The following is a 15,326-nucleotide window of genomic DNA, read 5'->3' as shown; positions in this document are numbered from 1 at the left end:
TTTCAAATGTGCTTTTCAGACTTTAATTAAACCAAGTCTCCCTAGGGGGCTACTAGGAAGCACTGTTTTTTTCTGCTTTCCAGAAAGGGACAAAGAAAAAGGAATAATAACTTCAGACAGTAAAAGTGGACAGAGACAATAAAGAAGAAACTCTCCTGACTGTTTCTGAATTTAGAAGCTTTTCTGTGTTTCCTCAGAGCTCAATTCATACTATTATGCCTTTTAGGAAAATCTGATTCCTTGAAGAGGTTGATAGGTATTATATTCTATTTCATAATATGAGGGAAAATATCACTTACTTAACTTTTTATAGGTGTAATATCACATACAAAGTAAAATTAAAAAATATGTCTTCCTTCAGCATATTTGCTTAGACAAAAATTATTATTTATTATGAAGCAATAAGATCATTACTTTTCAGCTTTGGGCAAAATTCATTCATAATTAGGCCAAAAATAATTATAATTTTACATACTGTCTTTTAAGTCATATAATTTGATAATCTTGTATTAGAAAATTTTATTGAGACAATTTAAAATACAAGAATTTTGGGAACTTCTCTGGTTATCCAGTGGCTAATACTCTGCTCCCAGTGCAGGGGGCCTGGGTTCAATCCCTCGTCAGGGAAGCAGATAATCACATGCCACAACTGAGACTGCAAGTGTAACTAAAGATTCCATGTGCTGCAAAGAAGACCTGGCACACCAAATTAATAAAAAAAAATTTATTGTTGTACTTTACATATACATACACATATGTGTGTGTGTGTGTGTGTGTGTAACCAGTTTGTCTTTAAAATGCAGCCACTTAGTTTTGACTGCATTTACTGAGGCCAAAGAGAACATTTGCAATCAGCATATATTAAAAACAAATCTTAGAAAACTTGTGGAAGAATAATAAAGTAGATCTTTGAAGAAGCACTTATCCTTTTTTCCAAATTCCACAGCAAGGTAAAGAGAAGTTTATTTTTAAAGGCAGATGCTGTCGATTTTTTTTACAGAAAGTGCTAGAGTTCCCCCGCTTGAGGTGTTGTTATTGTTGTTCAGTCACTATGTCGTGTCTGACTCTTTACAACCCCACGGACTGCAGCATGCCTGGCATCCTCGTCCGTCACAATTTCTCAGAGTTTGCTCAAATACATGCTCATTGAGTCCATCAGGCAATCTAATCATCTCATCCTCTATTGTCCCCTTCTCTTGGCCTCAATTTTCCCCAGCATCAGGGTCTTTTCCCATGATTTGGCTCTTCGCATCAGGTGGCCAAAGCAGTGGAACATCAGCATCAGTCCTTCCAATGAAAATTCAGGACTGATTTCCTTTAGGATGGACTGGTTGGATCTTCTTGCAGTCCAAGGGACTCTCAAGAGTCTTCTCCAGTACCACAATTCAAAAGCATCTATTCTTTGGTACCCAGCCTTCTTTATGGTCCAGCTCTCACTATCTGTTCACGACTAGTGGAAAAAGCATAGCTTTGACTGTGCAGACTTTTGCTGGCAAAGTGATGTCTCTATTTTTAACACAGTATCTAGGTTTGTCAAAGCTTTTCTCCCAAGGAGTCTTAATTTCATGGCTGCAGTCACTGTCCACCATGATTTCGGAGCCCAAGAAAATAAAATCTGTCACTGCTCCCAATTTTTCTTCTTCTATTTGCTGTGAAGTGATGGGACTGGATGCCATCATCTTAGTGTTTTGAATGATGGCTTAGTTTTAAGCCAATTTTTTCACTCTCCTCTATCATCTCTTCAAGAGTCTCTTTAGTTGCTCTTCAATTTTGGCCATTAGAATAGTGTCATCTGCATATTTGAGGTTGTTGATAGTTCTCTTGGCAATCTTGATTCCAGCTTATGAGTATTCCAGTCCAAAATTTTGCATGATGTACTCTGCATATAAGTTAAATAAGCAGGGTGGCAATATAAAGCCTTGACGTATTCCTTTCCCAATTTGGAACCAGTCTGTTGTTCCATGTCTGGTTCTAACTGTTGCTTCTTGGCCGGCATACAGATTTCTCAGGAGACAGGTAAGGCGGTCTGGTATTCCCATCTCTTTAAGAATTTTCCATAGTTTGTTGTGATCCACACTGTCAATTTCCTTGCTTTTTCTTTGATCCAACGAATGTTGGCTATTTGATCTCTGGTTCTTCTGCTTTTTCTAAACCCAGCTTCTACATCAGGAAGTTCTCGGTTCATGCACTGCTGAAACTTATATTGAAGGATTTTGAGCATAACCTTATTAGCATGCGAAATGAGCACAATTGTTCAGTAGTTTGAGCATTCTTTGGCACTGCCCTTCTTTGGGATTGGAATGAAAACTGACCTTTTCTAGTCCTGTGGCCACTGCTGAGTTTTCCAAATTTGCTGACATATTGAATGAAGTACTTTAACGGCATCATCTTTTAGGATTTGAAATAGCTCAGCTGGAATTCCATCATCTCCTCTAGCTTTGTTTGTAATAATGCTTCCTAAAGTCCATTTGACTTCATACTCCAGGATGTCTGGCTCTAGGTGAGTGACCACACCATCATGGTTATCCAAGTCATTAGGATTTTCTTTTTTTTTTTGGTAGAGTTCTTCTGTGTATTCTTAATTTCATCTGCTTCTGTTAGGTCCTTACTGTTTCTGTCCTCTATCACGCCCATCCTTTTAATGTTCCCTTGATATGTCCAAGTATCTTGAAGGCATCTCTAGTCTTCCCATTCTTTTAACTCTACTTCTTTGCATTGTTCATTTAAGAAATCAAAAAAAGAGGGGATATATACATATACATGTATATGTATATTGGATTTCCTTCCCATTTAGGGGGGTGATATAATTTTTATGTTAGGGTCTCTGCTAAAGAAGCAGAGCAATGGCAAAAGTTCCAGCCAACATAACAAGTTTTAAAGGGCAAGGAAAAGGAAGAGACAAGAAAGACAGAGAAGATAAAGGAGAAATGAAGAGAGGAAAACATACAAAAGGAGAAGAAAAAGAATTGAATGGGAAGGGGAGGGAATGGTACTCATTGGTTTTGTTGTTGTTGTTGTTATTTTGGGTTTATTTCTTTTAGCTTTCAGTCCACGTTCTTTCAGTAATAGCATCCTCCATTTATCCTTTGCGATTACATCCTCCCATTCGGATACCATCTGGTGGGACTATTGTTCAGAAGGGGGGTGCCTTCCCCCAACCAAGGAAAGAAGAGTTGACCCTAGTTAAGCCAGTCAAACCCTCTCTCTTTGGAATCTGAACTATTGCTTCTAGATGCAGCTGTTGAGACTTTCATGCTGTGGAGACTCATGTGAGCTGCTTGGTTCAGTCCCTTCCAACACTGGATCTTCAGTCTTCTCTCTTCAATCCTTTGAGCTTCCCGACTTTGCCTGATAAATTTCTTTCTTTCTTTCCTTTTTTTTTTTGACCTTGCTACTCAGCATATGGAACTTCCCTGCCTAGGGATCGAACCATTGCCCCCTGCATTGGAAGCATGGAGTCTTAACCACTGGACCACGAAGGAATTCCCAATAAATTTCTTTCTTGCTTAGATTTACCAGAGGCAATTACTGTTGCTTGCAACCAAAGAACTCTACCTGGTACAGTCGAGGAAGAAGATAAGTGAAAATACATGTGGACAATAAGATCTGAGTGAGATCCACTGAGAATATATTTTCACATCCTGAATCCGTAGGTACTGGGGAAAACAATTTTAGCTTAAACCTGAAAAAGATGTGCAAATTTGTATTCAATCATCGCAGCTCTCTAGAAGCACATATAATCACACTGTAAAGTAGCAAAGGGTTTCTAAAAGGTGAGGGTAATATTCTCTTTCAAGGATAACCTACTGCAAGATTGACATCACAATTTTGAGCAATGAAAAGAGAATGTGCTTCCTGCAAGGCAGAGGTTTACCTCTGTTTTTACTGTGTAAGATCTTTGTGTCTTTGATGATTTCACATCTCTGGCATGACTAAAGGATTTTTCAATTCAAATCGAACTCCTTCAACTTAGCTAGTCCCTCCCACCTCCCCCACTTGCCCCCTGGGATTCTTTCTTTTCACTGCCAAGGATTAAATTCTCTGTGAAAGCCATGAAGGCAATAGAAATCTGTACGAGAAATGAGACACAAAACTGTCCGAAAAGAGAGATGCAAGCCCAAAGCTTGAGTGAGAAAAATAATAGAACTCTTATTCATACTGGAAAAAAGTCTAGTTTCAAACCGAGTTTTTTTATTGACTTTTTTTTGTCCAGAAAAGTATCATTATTTATGAATAAGAAATGGTTATTCTTCTGCTTTACCAAAGATGCTAAGTTTTGCATGTTTTAAACGCCAAACATATCCATAGAAAACGGCTTGCTGCCAGTTTCTGGTGAGCAGGCCAGACTTTCACAGAGCAGCCCAGATGTAGCAGCTCTGTGTTGACGGGTGAGCGATTCAAGACAGAAGGCTGAATTAGAACTGATCCTGCCTGAGATGCTGGTTTTATTGGGTCATAGCTTGGTGATCGGAACGCAACCTCCCATGCCTACAGCAGCACAGATCCATTGCTCCCTCCTCACACTACACGCATGAAAGACACAGTGCTGTTAGCAATGTGGAAACATCAGATGTGATGAGTACAGATGAAAACGACCAACGGTACACACTGTAGATCGGAACTATTACCTTGTTATTTCTTCAGTCCTTACTCTCTCCCCAGTGGCTCAGAAGGCAAAGAATCTGTCTGAAGTGCAGGAGACCAGGGTTTGATCCCTGGGTTGGGAAGATGCCCTGGAGAAGGAAAACAGCAACCCACTCCAGTATTCTTTCCTGGGAAATCCTATGGACAGAGGAGCCTGGTGAGCTATAGTCCATGGGGTCGCAAAGAGTCAGACACAACTGAGCAACTAACACTTTCACTTTTTTTTCACTCTCTCCACCTCACATATGAAATATATTCCATTAATTTTACATTTTTTTAATTAAAAAAATATATATGTATGTATTTGGCTGCACCGGGTCTTCGATCTTCCTTGTGGCAGGTGGGATCTTTAGGTGTGGCATGAAAACTCTTAGTTCCAACTTGTGGGATCTGGTTCCCTGGCCAGGAATTGCACCCAGGCCCCCTGCATTGGAAGCACAGAGTCTTAGCCACTGGACCACCAGGGAGGAACCATTACATTAATTTTATATCCTTGTAATTGGTGTGTGGAGCCATAAGTTGTGCCCAATTCAACTAAAGAGATTGCCAGTTTAGACATGATGATGAGGGGGTTCATACAAGAATGATATATTATCAGAACTGTATCATCTCATTTTCTGTCTGTTAACCCAAAAGCTCACCAAAAGCCTGAGGCTGAATAAAACGGAATATGATCAATTGACAAGAATTTCACTCTATATATTAACTCTCTTAAAATAGTCCCTTGAAAATGTCTTTCCTTTATGTTTATTTGATATGGGAATTTGTTGTTGTTTTATGTTCGCTCACACATTTTTGCTCTGTGTGACAAAAATGAGCTTGGGGGAAAAATCACAGATTATTATGTCAGGGCTCCCAAATGGTTAGATGACCCTACCCTCCCCCCCCCCCCAAAAAATAACCCTAAGAGTTCTTTGTTTTTCTTATAATTGCTCAGGCTTTAATTCTATTGAAAAATGACTAGAAAAGCCAATCTATGAAACAACTCTTTAGTATTTGATAAATGAGTCAGTCTGATGGGCCTCCACAGTCACATCAGTCATGCTTCTCAGTTAACACTGCATATTTTCACATGGGACAGTCATTAAACAAACCTTTCGACACGATAGGACTTCAGTCATTCTGTCTCATTTCCCAGAAGGAAGAATAATGGAATAAAGCCTGAAGAGGCAAAAGAAAAAGGAAAGTGTATTACACACACACACACACTTCTTTCTAACCTATATGTCTTTGCAACTTAATTTGTTACAAAGAGCTACTATGGCCTATGAAGTGGCCCAAAAAAGCATACAGGAGACATTTATTGCTAAATCCTCAGGACACTTTAATGAGATAGCAGGAGATATTCTGCTAAATAATAATATTATTATTTAGCCCTTAATGATTGGGAAAATTAAGCAAAGTGAGGCTGAAAAATATACCTGATATTACACTACCAATCTGATTTAAAAGGCCAGAACTTGCTTAAATAACCTTGTTTGGGAAAATGAGTCTAAGCAGAGAGTGACCTGGACCAGTAGCTGCCATGTGGATCCATATGTTATTTCCTTTCTATTCTAAATAGCACTGCTTTCAACCATAGACTAAGAGAGCTCTGGTACCTCCCAGGAGAAATCAGACTGTCAGGCCTCTCCCTTGGATTACTGTGCACCCTCCGGTGCCCCCCTGCACACACAAGCCCCCACACTCGTGCTCTCTACACAAACCTACCAGCTGCCCACCAGAAAACCAGAAAAAGGTGCTTCAAGACAGGGCTGGAAGGGAAGGCTTCTTGTGGATGGACAACCCTTAGCAGCCATACGAACCCTTCAACAAAATCATCCCTTTGGCTTCACTTCCAAGTTTTGGCTCTGATTCAGATAAATACATAAAACATATATGTTTTGCAGAAAACATAAAAAATACACAGAAATCTTTTTTTTTTAATTATTCATAATCTCACTACCCAGAGTGATATCTGTCAATATTTTGGGATAGTGTAAAACAAAAAATGTTTAAATAGTCATTTGGGTTCCCACTGTACTTAGAATTCTTCTTAATATTTTATTTATTTATTTGGCTACATTGGGACTTAGTTGCTGCACACAGGATCTTCCTAGTGGCTCGAGCTCACTAGCTGTGGCACTCAGGCTTAGTTTCTCTGCATCCATGTGAGATCTTAGTTCCCCAACCAGGAATTGAACCCACATAGCACTGGCAACCCACTCCAGTACTCTTGCCTGGAAAATCCCATGGACAGAGGAGCCTGGTGGGCTGCAGTCCACGGGGTTGCTAAGAGTCAGACACGACTGAATGACTTCACTTTCACTTTTCACTTTCATGCATTGGAGAAGGAAATGGCAACCCACTCCAGTGTTCTTGCCTAGAGAATCCCAGGGATGGGGGAGCCCGGCGGGCTGCTGTCTACGGGGTCGCACAGAGTCGGACACGACTGAAGCGACTTAGCAGCAGCAGCAGCAGCAGCCCTGCACTGCAAGGCAGATTCTTAACCAGGAAGCCCCTGTACTTGCAATTTTGAGTTCTGCTTTATTTTATCTTATTTTTTTGAAACTTTATATTGTGAGCATTCTTGTATCATAAAGCATTCTTTGTAATCACCACACACATCTAGTGCATAAAAAATAATGATTATAGAGATCAAGGAGATACCACAAAGCCAAAGGGGGGAAAAATAAACAATCTTAAAGTTGAAGATGAAAGAATGATTGTTCCTATTACTAATTTTCAAATCCTAAAGGGGAAAAATGTTCAAGAAAAAAATTAGAAACTAGTAAAATAAGAATGACATTACTTTGATCAACATATAAAATAATGAAAAGATAGCAAAGGCATAATATATAAATATTGAAACTGAGCAGGGCCCTGTGGGGCTCCCAGGCACCGAAGCTTTTCCGTTTCCCATTTCTTGTGGGCAAGACTCTAGCCTCCATGGCTTTCCCTAAGTTCCAAAGGGCAGATTGTAACAGTTGCTAATCAGGGGAGGAGCAGCCAAGAAGCCACCTGAGGCAAGATTTAAGGGACTAGAGAAGTTCATCAAGATTGGGAGACCCCCGATCTGAGACAAGATTAAGGGAGTGCAAGCCCTTGTTGTTGTTCAGTCGCTCAGTCATGTCCAACTCCTGGCAACCTCGTGGACTGCATGCAGCACAACAGGCTTCCCTGTCCATCACCATCTCCTGGAGCTTGCTCAAATTCACGTCCATTGAGTCAGTGATGCCATCAAACCCTCTCATCCTCTGTTGTCCTCTTCTCCTCCTGCCTTCAACCTTTTCCAGCATCAGGGTCTTTTCTACTGAGTCGGGTCTTCGTATTAGGTGGCCGTATTGGAGCTTCAGCTTCAGCCTTGCTCACACACTAATCTTGTCAGAGGCCCCACTTATGAATCATTGTTATAAAGTTCAGTTCAGTGCAGTTGCTCAGTCGTGTCTGACTCTTTGCGACCCCATGAATTGCAGCATGCCAGGCCTCCCTGTCCATCACTAACTCCCGGAGTTCACTCAAGCTCATGTCCATTGAGTCGGTGATGACATCTAGCCATTTCATCCTCTGTCGTCCCCTTCTCCTCCTGCCCCCAATCCCTCCCAGCATCAGAGTCTTTTCCAATGAGTCAACTCTTCGCATGAGGTGGCCAAAATATTGGAGTTTCAGCTTTAGCATCAGTCCTTCTAAAGAACACCCAGGGCTGATCTCCTTTAGAATGGACTGGTTGGATCTCCTTGCAGTCCAAGGGACTCTCAAGAGTCTTCTCCAACACCACAGTTCAAAAGCATCAATTCTTCGGTGCTCAGCTTTCTTTCCAGTCCAACTCTCACATCCATACATGACCACTGGAAAAACCATAACCTTGACTAGATGGACCTTTGTTGGCAAAGTAATGTCTCTGCTTTTGAATATGCTATCTAGGTTAATTCTAACGCTCCCAAGGAGTAAGTGTCTTTTAATTTTATGGCTGCAATCACCATCTGCAGTGATTTTGGATCCCCAAAAAATGAATTCTGACACTGTTTTCACTGTTTCCCCATCTATTTCCCATGAAGTGATGGGACCAGATGCCATGATCTTCATTTTCTGAATGTTTAGCTTTAAGCCAACTTTTTCACTCTCCACTTTCACTTTCATCAAGAGGCTTTTTAGTTCCTCTTCACTTTGTGCCATAAGGGTGGTGTCATCAAGAGTTGTTACGTTGTTATAAAACCCATCCTCAAATCCTCCCAGGTTGAGACACATAGTTTTTTGAGGCAGGAGCCTGATGTATCTCCCTTTGCCTGGTGAAGTAGTAAAGCTATTCTTTTCTACTTCATCCAAAACTCTGTCTCCAGGAATTGATTTGCTCTGATGTACAAAGAGGCTGAGCTTTCAGTAACACTATTGTTAGGGGAGGCACACTGACTGAAATGGCCCACCCTGGCCAGGCATCCTAGTAACCATTTGCATGAGTCATTTTATGACAGAAAGTCCTGGTAAGGAACACGGAACTAATAAGCCATCACCAACAGGGAGAGTTCAGTTCAGTTCAGTTCAGTCACTCAGTTGTGTCTGACTCTTTGCGACCCCATGGATTGCAGCACGCCAGGCCTCCATGTCCATCACCAACTCCCAGAGCTTACTCAAACTCATGTCCATTGAGTCAGTGATGCCATCCAACCATCTCCTCTGCTGTCCCCTTCTCCTCCCGTCTTCAATCTTTCCCAGCATCAGAATCTTTTCCAATAAGTCAGTTCTTCACATCAGGTGACCACAGTATTGGAGTTTCAGCTTCAGTCCTTCCAATGAATATTCAGGACAGATTTCCTTTAGGATGGACTGGTTGGGTCTCCTTGCAGTCCAAGTGACTGTCAACAGTCTTCTCCAACACTACAGTTCAAACGCATCAATTCTTCAGCGCTCAGCTTTCTTTACAGTCCAACTCTCACATCCATACATGACTATTGGAAAAACCACATCTTAGACTAGACGGATCTTTGTTGGCCACGTAGTGTCTCTGCTTTTTAATGGGCTGTCTAGGTTGGTCATAACTTTTCTTCCAAGGAGCAAGTGCTCAGAGATGCTCGGAGGGCTCAAACTTTGTGTGCACCAGGACCCAGAGACGCCACAGAGACTGAGACAGAACTGTGTTTGAGTGTTTCCTGCAGAGTTACGGGTCAGCAGTGGACTGCTGCAGGGGTAGGGGCTTTGGGTGCAGTGGCCTCGGTATGGCATAAGCCCTCTTGGAGGAGGTCACCGTTAACCCCACCACAGAGCCGCCAGAACTTACACAGGCCTGGGGAGACAGACTCTTGGAGGGCACAGAGAGAACCTTGTGCACCAGGCCCCAGGAGAAAGGAGCAGTGACCCCACAAGCGACTGACCCAGACTTGCCTGTGAGCATCCAGGAGTCTCTGGCAGAGGCATGGGTCAGTGGTGGCATGCTGTGGGGTTGGGGGCACCGAGTGTAGCAGTGCAGGCATGGGACCTTTTGAAGGAGGTCACCATTATCTTCATTACCTCCACCATAATTTGGCCCCAGGTATTTTCCAGGCAAGAATACTGGAGTGGGTGGCCATTTCCTTCTCCAGAAATATCAGGGAGGGAACACAGCCCCACTCATTAACAGATAATTGGATTAAAATTTACTGAGCATGGCCTCACCCATCAGAACAAGACCCAGTTTCCCCTCAATCAGTCTCTCCTATCAGGAAGCTTCCATAAGCCTCTTATACTTCCCCATCAGAGGGCAGACAGACTGAAAACCACAATCACAGAAAACTAACCAATCTGATCACATGTACCACAGCCTTGTCTAACTCAATGGAACTATGAGCCATGCCATGTAGGCCCACCCAAGACGGACAGGTCTTGGTGGAGAGTTCTGACAAAACGTGGTCCACTGGAGAAGGGAATGGCAAACCACTTCAGTATTCTTGCCTTGAGAACCCCATGAACAGTATGAAAAGGCAAAAAGATAGGATACTGAAAGATGAACTCCCCAGGTCAGTAGGTACCCAATATGCTACTGGAGAAGAGTGGAGAAAAAACTCCAGAAAGAATGAAGAGACAGAGCCAAAGCAACAACACCTAGTTGTGGATGTAACTGGTGATGGAAGTAAAGTCTGATGCTGTAAAGAGCAATATTGCATAGGAAGCTGGAATATTAGGTCCATGAATGAAGGTAAATTGGAAGTGGTCAAACAGGAGATGGCAAGAGTGAACATCAACATTTTAGGAATCAGCGAACTAAAATGGACTGAAATGAGTGAATTTAACTCAGATGACCATTATATCTACTACTGTGGGCAAGAATCCTTTAGAAGAAATGGAGTAGTCATCATAGTCAACAAAAGAGTCTGAAATGCAGTACTTGGATGCAATCTCAAAAACGACAGAATGATCTCTGCTCATTTCCAAGGCAAACCATTCAATGTCATGATAATCCAAGTCTATGCCCTGACCAGCAATGCCGAAGAAACTGAAGTTGAACAGTTATATGAAGACCTACAGGACCTTCTAGAACTAACACCTGAAAGAGACGTCCTTTTCATTACAGGGGACTGGAATGCAAAGGTAGGAAGTCAAGAAATACCTGGAGTAACAGGCAAATTTGGCCTTGGAGTACAGAATGAAGCAAGGCAAAAGCTAATAGAGTTTTGCCAAGAGAACACACTGGTCATAGGGAGAGATCAGGATCAAAAGGAGAAACCATGTGTCCAATCACCTCCCAGAATCCTTCTCTCTGGCATCCATCTTGGCTGAGTGATGCATGCCCCACCAGGAAGGACTCTAAGTCAGAATGATTGGCTAAAGACCACCTGGAAACTAATCCCATCACCATAAGACCCGAGACTGCAAGCCAGGACTGTGGCAGAGTAGTCCTCCTTGGTTCCCTTACCCTACTGCTCTCCATCTGGGCGCCCCTTCCCAATAAATCTCTTGCTTCGTCAGCACAAGTGCCTCCTCGGACAATACATTTCTAAGTGCTAGACAAGAGCCCACTTCTGGGCCCTGGCAGGTGTCCCCCTTCCTGCAACACTATCAAGAAAATAATTATTATTGTGCAGCACCAAATTATATTGGTAAGGTTAATTAAGGTAGTTTTATTAAATAATAAAGGCTTTCCAGGTGGTGCTAGTGGTAAAGAACCTGTCTGCCAATGGAGAGACATCAGAGGCATGGGTTTAATCCCTGGGTTGGGAGGATCTCCTGGAGGAGGGCATGGCATCCACTCCAGGATTCTTGCCTGGAGAATCCCAAGGACAGAGGAGCCTGGTGGCCTACAGGCCACAGGGTCACAAAGAGTTGGACAGAATTCAAGTGACTTAGCACGCACACATTAAATAATGAAAGGGAAAGGCCTACATTTTAAAAAGATGCCTAGAGAAAATATGCATAAAGGATCTCATTATTTGTGAGTATGGTATTATTATTATTTTTAATTGACTAGTATATTTGTTTATTTTTGGCTGTGCTGGGTCTTTGTTGCTGCGTGGGCTTTCTGTAGTTGTGGTGAGCAGGGGCCACTCTCGCTGCGGTTCACAGACTTCTCATTGCAGTGGCTTTTCTTGTTGTGGACAATGGCTGCAGGCTCATGCGCTTCAATAGTTGTGGTGCACGGGCTTAGTAGCTCCACACCTGTGGGATCTTCAGGGACTAGGCATCAAACCCATGTCTCCAGCATTGGCAGGTGGATTCTTAATCACTGGACCACCAGGGAAGTCCTGAGTATGATATTTTTAACAGAGCACTGCAACTTCTGACATGAGATTTCCTACGTGCGCTTTATGAGGACTTAGGAAAAAAAGGTGGACAGTATGTTAATCAGATCAGATCAGATCAGTCGTTCAGTCCTGTCCGACTCTTTGCGACCCCATGAATTGCAGCACACCAGGCCTCCCTGTCCATCACCAACTCCCAGAGTTCACTCAGACTCACCTCCATCGAGTCAGTGATGCCATCCAGCCATCTCATCCCCTTCTCCTCCTGCCCTCAATTCCTCCCAGCATCAGTCTTTTCCAATGAGCCAACTCTTCGCATGAGGTGGCCAAAGTACTGGAGTTTCAGCTTTAGCACCATTCCTTCCAAAGAAATCCCAGGACTGATCTCCTTCAGAATGGACTGGTTGGATCTCCTTGCAGTCCAAGGGACTCTCAAGAGTCTTCTCCAACACCACAGTTCAAAAGCATCAGTTCTTCGGCGCTCAGCCTTCTTCACAGTCCAACTCTCACATCCATACATGACCACAGGAAAAACCATAGCCTTGACTAGACGAACCTTTGTTGGCAAAGTAATGTCTCTGCTTTTGAATATGCTATCTAGGTTGGTCATAACTTTCCTTCCAAGGAGCAAGCGTCTTTTAATTTCATGGCTGCAGTCACCATCTGCAGTGATTTTGGAGCCCAGAAAAATAAAGTCTGACACTGTTTCCACTGTTTCCCGATCTATTTCCCATGAAGTGGTGGGACTGGATGCCATGATCTTCGTTTTCTGAATGTTGAGCTTTAAGCCAACTTTTTCACTCTCCACTTTCACTTTCATCAAGAGGCTTCTGAGTTCCTCTTCACTTTCTGCCATAAGGGTGGTGTCATCTGCATATCTGAGGTTATTGATATTTCTCCCGGCAATCTTGATTCCAGCTTGTGTTTCTTCCAGTCCAGCATTTCTCATGATGTACTCTGCATAGAAGTTAAATAAACAGGGTGACAATATACAGCCTTGACGAACTCCTTTTCCTATTTGGAACCAGTCTGCTGTTCCATGTCCAGTTCTAACTGTTGCTTCCTGACCTGCAAACAGATTTCTCAAGAGGCAGATCAGGTGGTCTGGTATTCCCATCTCTTTCAGAATTTTCCACAGTTTCTTGTGATCCACACAGTCAAAGGCTTTGGCATAGTCAATACAGCAGAAATAGATGTTTTTCTGGAACTCTCTTGCTTTTTCCATGATCCAGCGGATGTTGGCAATTTGATCTCTGGTTCCTCTGCCTTTTCTAAAACGAGCTTGAACATCAGGAAGTTCATGGTTCACATATTGCTGAAGCCTGGCTTGGAGAATTTTGAGCATTACTTTACTAGCATGTGAGACGAGTTAATTGTGCGGTAGTTTGAGCATTCTTTGGCATTGCCTTTCTTTGGGATTGGAATGAAAACTGACCTTTTCCAGTCCTGTGGCCACTGCTGAGTCTTCCAAATTTGCTGGCATATTGAGTGCAGCACTTTCACAGCATCATCTTTCAGGATTTGAAATAGCTCAACTAGAATTTCATCACCTCCACTAGCTTTGTTCATAGTGATGCTTTCTAAGGCCCACTTGACTTCACATTCCAGGATGTCTGGCTCTAGGTGAGTGATCACACCATCGTGATTATCTTGGCCATGAAGATCTTTTTTGTACAGTTCTTCTGTGTATTCTTGCCATCTCTTCTTAATATCTTCTGCTTCTGTTAGGTCCATACCATTTCTGTCCTTTATCGAGCTCATCTTTGCACGAAATTTTCCTTTGGTATCTCTGCTTTCCTTGAAGAGATACCTAGTCTTTCCCATTCTGTTGTTTTCCTCTATTTCTTTGCACTGATCACTGAAGAAGGCTTTCTTATCTCTTCTTGCTATTCTTTGGAACTCTGCATTCAGATGTTTATATCTTTCCTTTTCTCCTTTGCTTTTTGCTTCTCTTCTTTTCACAGCTATTTGTAAGGCCTCCCCAGACAGCCATTTTGCTTTTTTGCATTTCTTTTCTATGGGAATGGTCTTGATCCCTTTCTCCTGTACAATGTCATGAACCTCAGTCCATAGTTTATCAGGCACTCTATCTATCAGATCTAGGCCCTTAAATCTATTTCTCACTTCCACTGTATAATCATAAGGGATTTGATTTAGGTCATACCTGAATGGTCTAGTGGTTTTCCCTACTTTCTTCAATTTAAGTCTGAATTTGGCAATAAGGAGTTCATGGTCTGAGCCACAGTCAGCTCCTGGTCTTGTTTTTGCTGACTGTATAGAGCTTCTCCATCTTTGGCTGCAAAGAATATAATCAATCTGATTTCAGTGTTGACTATCTGGTGATGTCCATGTATAGAGTCTTCTCTTGTGTTGTTGGAAGAGGGTGTTTGTTATGAGTAGTGCATTTTCTTGGCAAAACTCTATTAGTCTTTGCCCTGCTTCATTCCGTATTCCAAGGCCAAATTTGCCTGTTACTCCAGGTGTTTCTTGATTTCCTACTTTTGCATTCCAGTCCCCTATAATGAAAAGGACATCTTTTTTGGGTGTTAGTTCTAAAAGGTCTTGTAGGTCTTAATAGAACCATTCAACTTCAGCTTCTTCAGCATTACTGGTTGGGGCATAGACTTGGATTACTGTGATATTGAATGGTTTGCCTTGGAAACGAACAGAGATCATTCTTTTTGAGATTGCATCCAAGTACTGCATTTCAGACTCTTTTGTTGACCACCATGGCCACTCCATTTCTTCTGAGGGATTCCTGCCCGCAGTAGTGGATCTAATGGTCATCTGAGTTAAATTCACCCATTCCAGTCCATTTCAGTTTGCTGATTCCTAGAATGTCGACATTCACTCTTGCCATCTCTTGACCACTTCCAATTTGCCTTGATTCGTGGACCTGACATTCCAGGTTCCTATGCAATATTGCTCTTTACAGCATCAGACCTTGCTTCTATCACCAGTCACTTCCACAGCTGGGTATTCTTTTTGCTTTGG

General features: G+C 42.4%; 1 long non-coding RNA gene across 2 annotated transcripts in view; it reads right to left on the bottom strand.

Annotated features, from left to right (window-relative positions):
* The window catches only part of LOC138990249 (uncharacterized), a 39,956-nt gene extending 34,149 nt beyond the window's left edge, over positions 1 to 5,807 (bottom strand). For both annotated transcript variants that reach the window (XR_011466367.1, XR_011466368.1), the window contains exons 1-2: positions 5,739 to 5,807; positions 4,629 to 4,782 (exon numbers count right to left, since the gene is read on the bottom strand). This is a non-coding gene — a long non-coding RNA (uncharacterized lncRNA). The remainder of the gene's footprint in view (positions 1 to 4,628; positions 4,783 to 5,738) is intronic.
* Between the last annotated feature and the right edge of the window lie 9,519 nt (positions 5,808 to 15,326).

The sequence above is a fragment of the Bos mutus genome, chromosome 12 (assembly GCF_027580195.1).
Source record: "Bos mutus isolate GX-2022 chromosome 12, NWIPB_WYAK_1.1, whole genome shotgun sequence".
Lineage (NCBI taxonomy): Eukaryota > Metazoa > Chordata > Mammalia > Artiodactyla > Bovidae > Bos > Bos mutus.
Note: the sequence above shows the minus strand (reverse complement) of the source record. Positions and strands in the feature narration are given on the sequence as shown.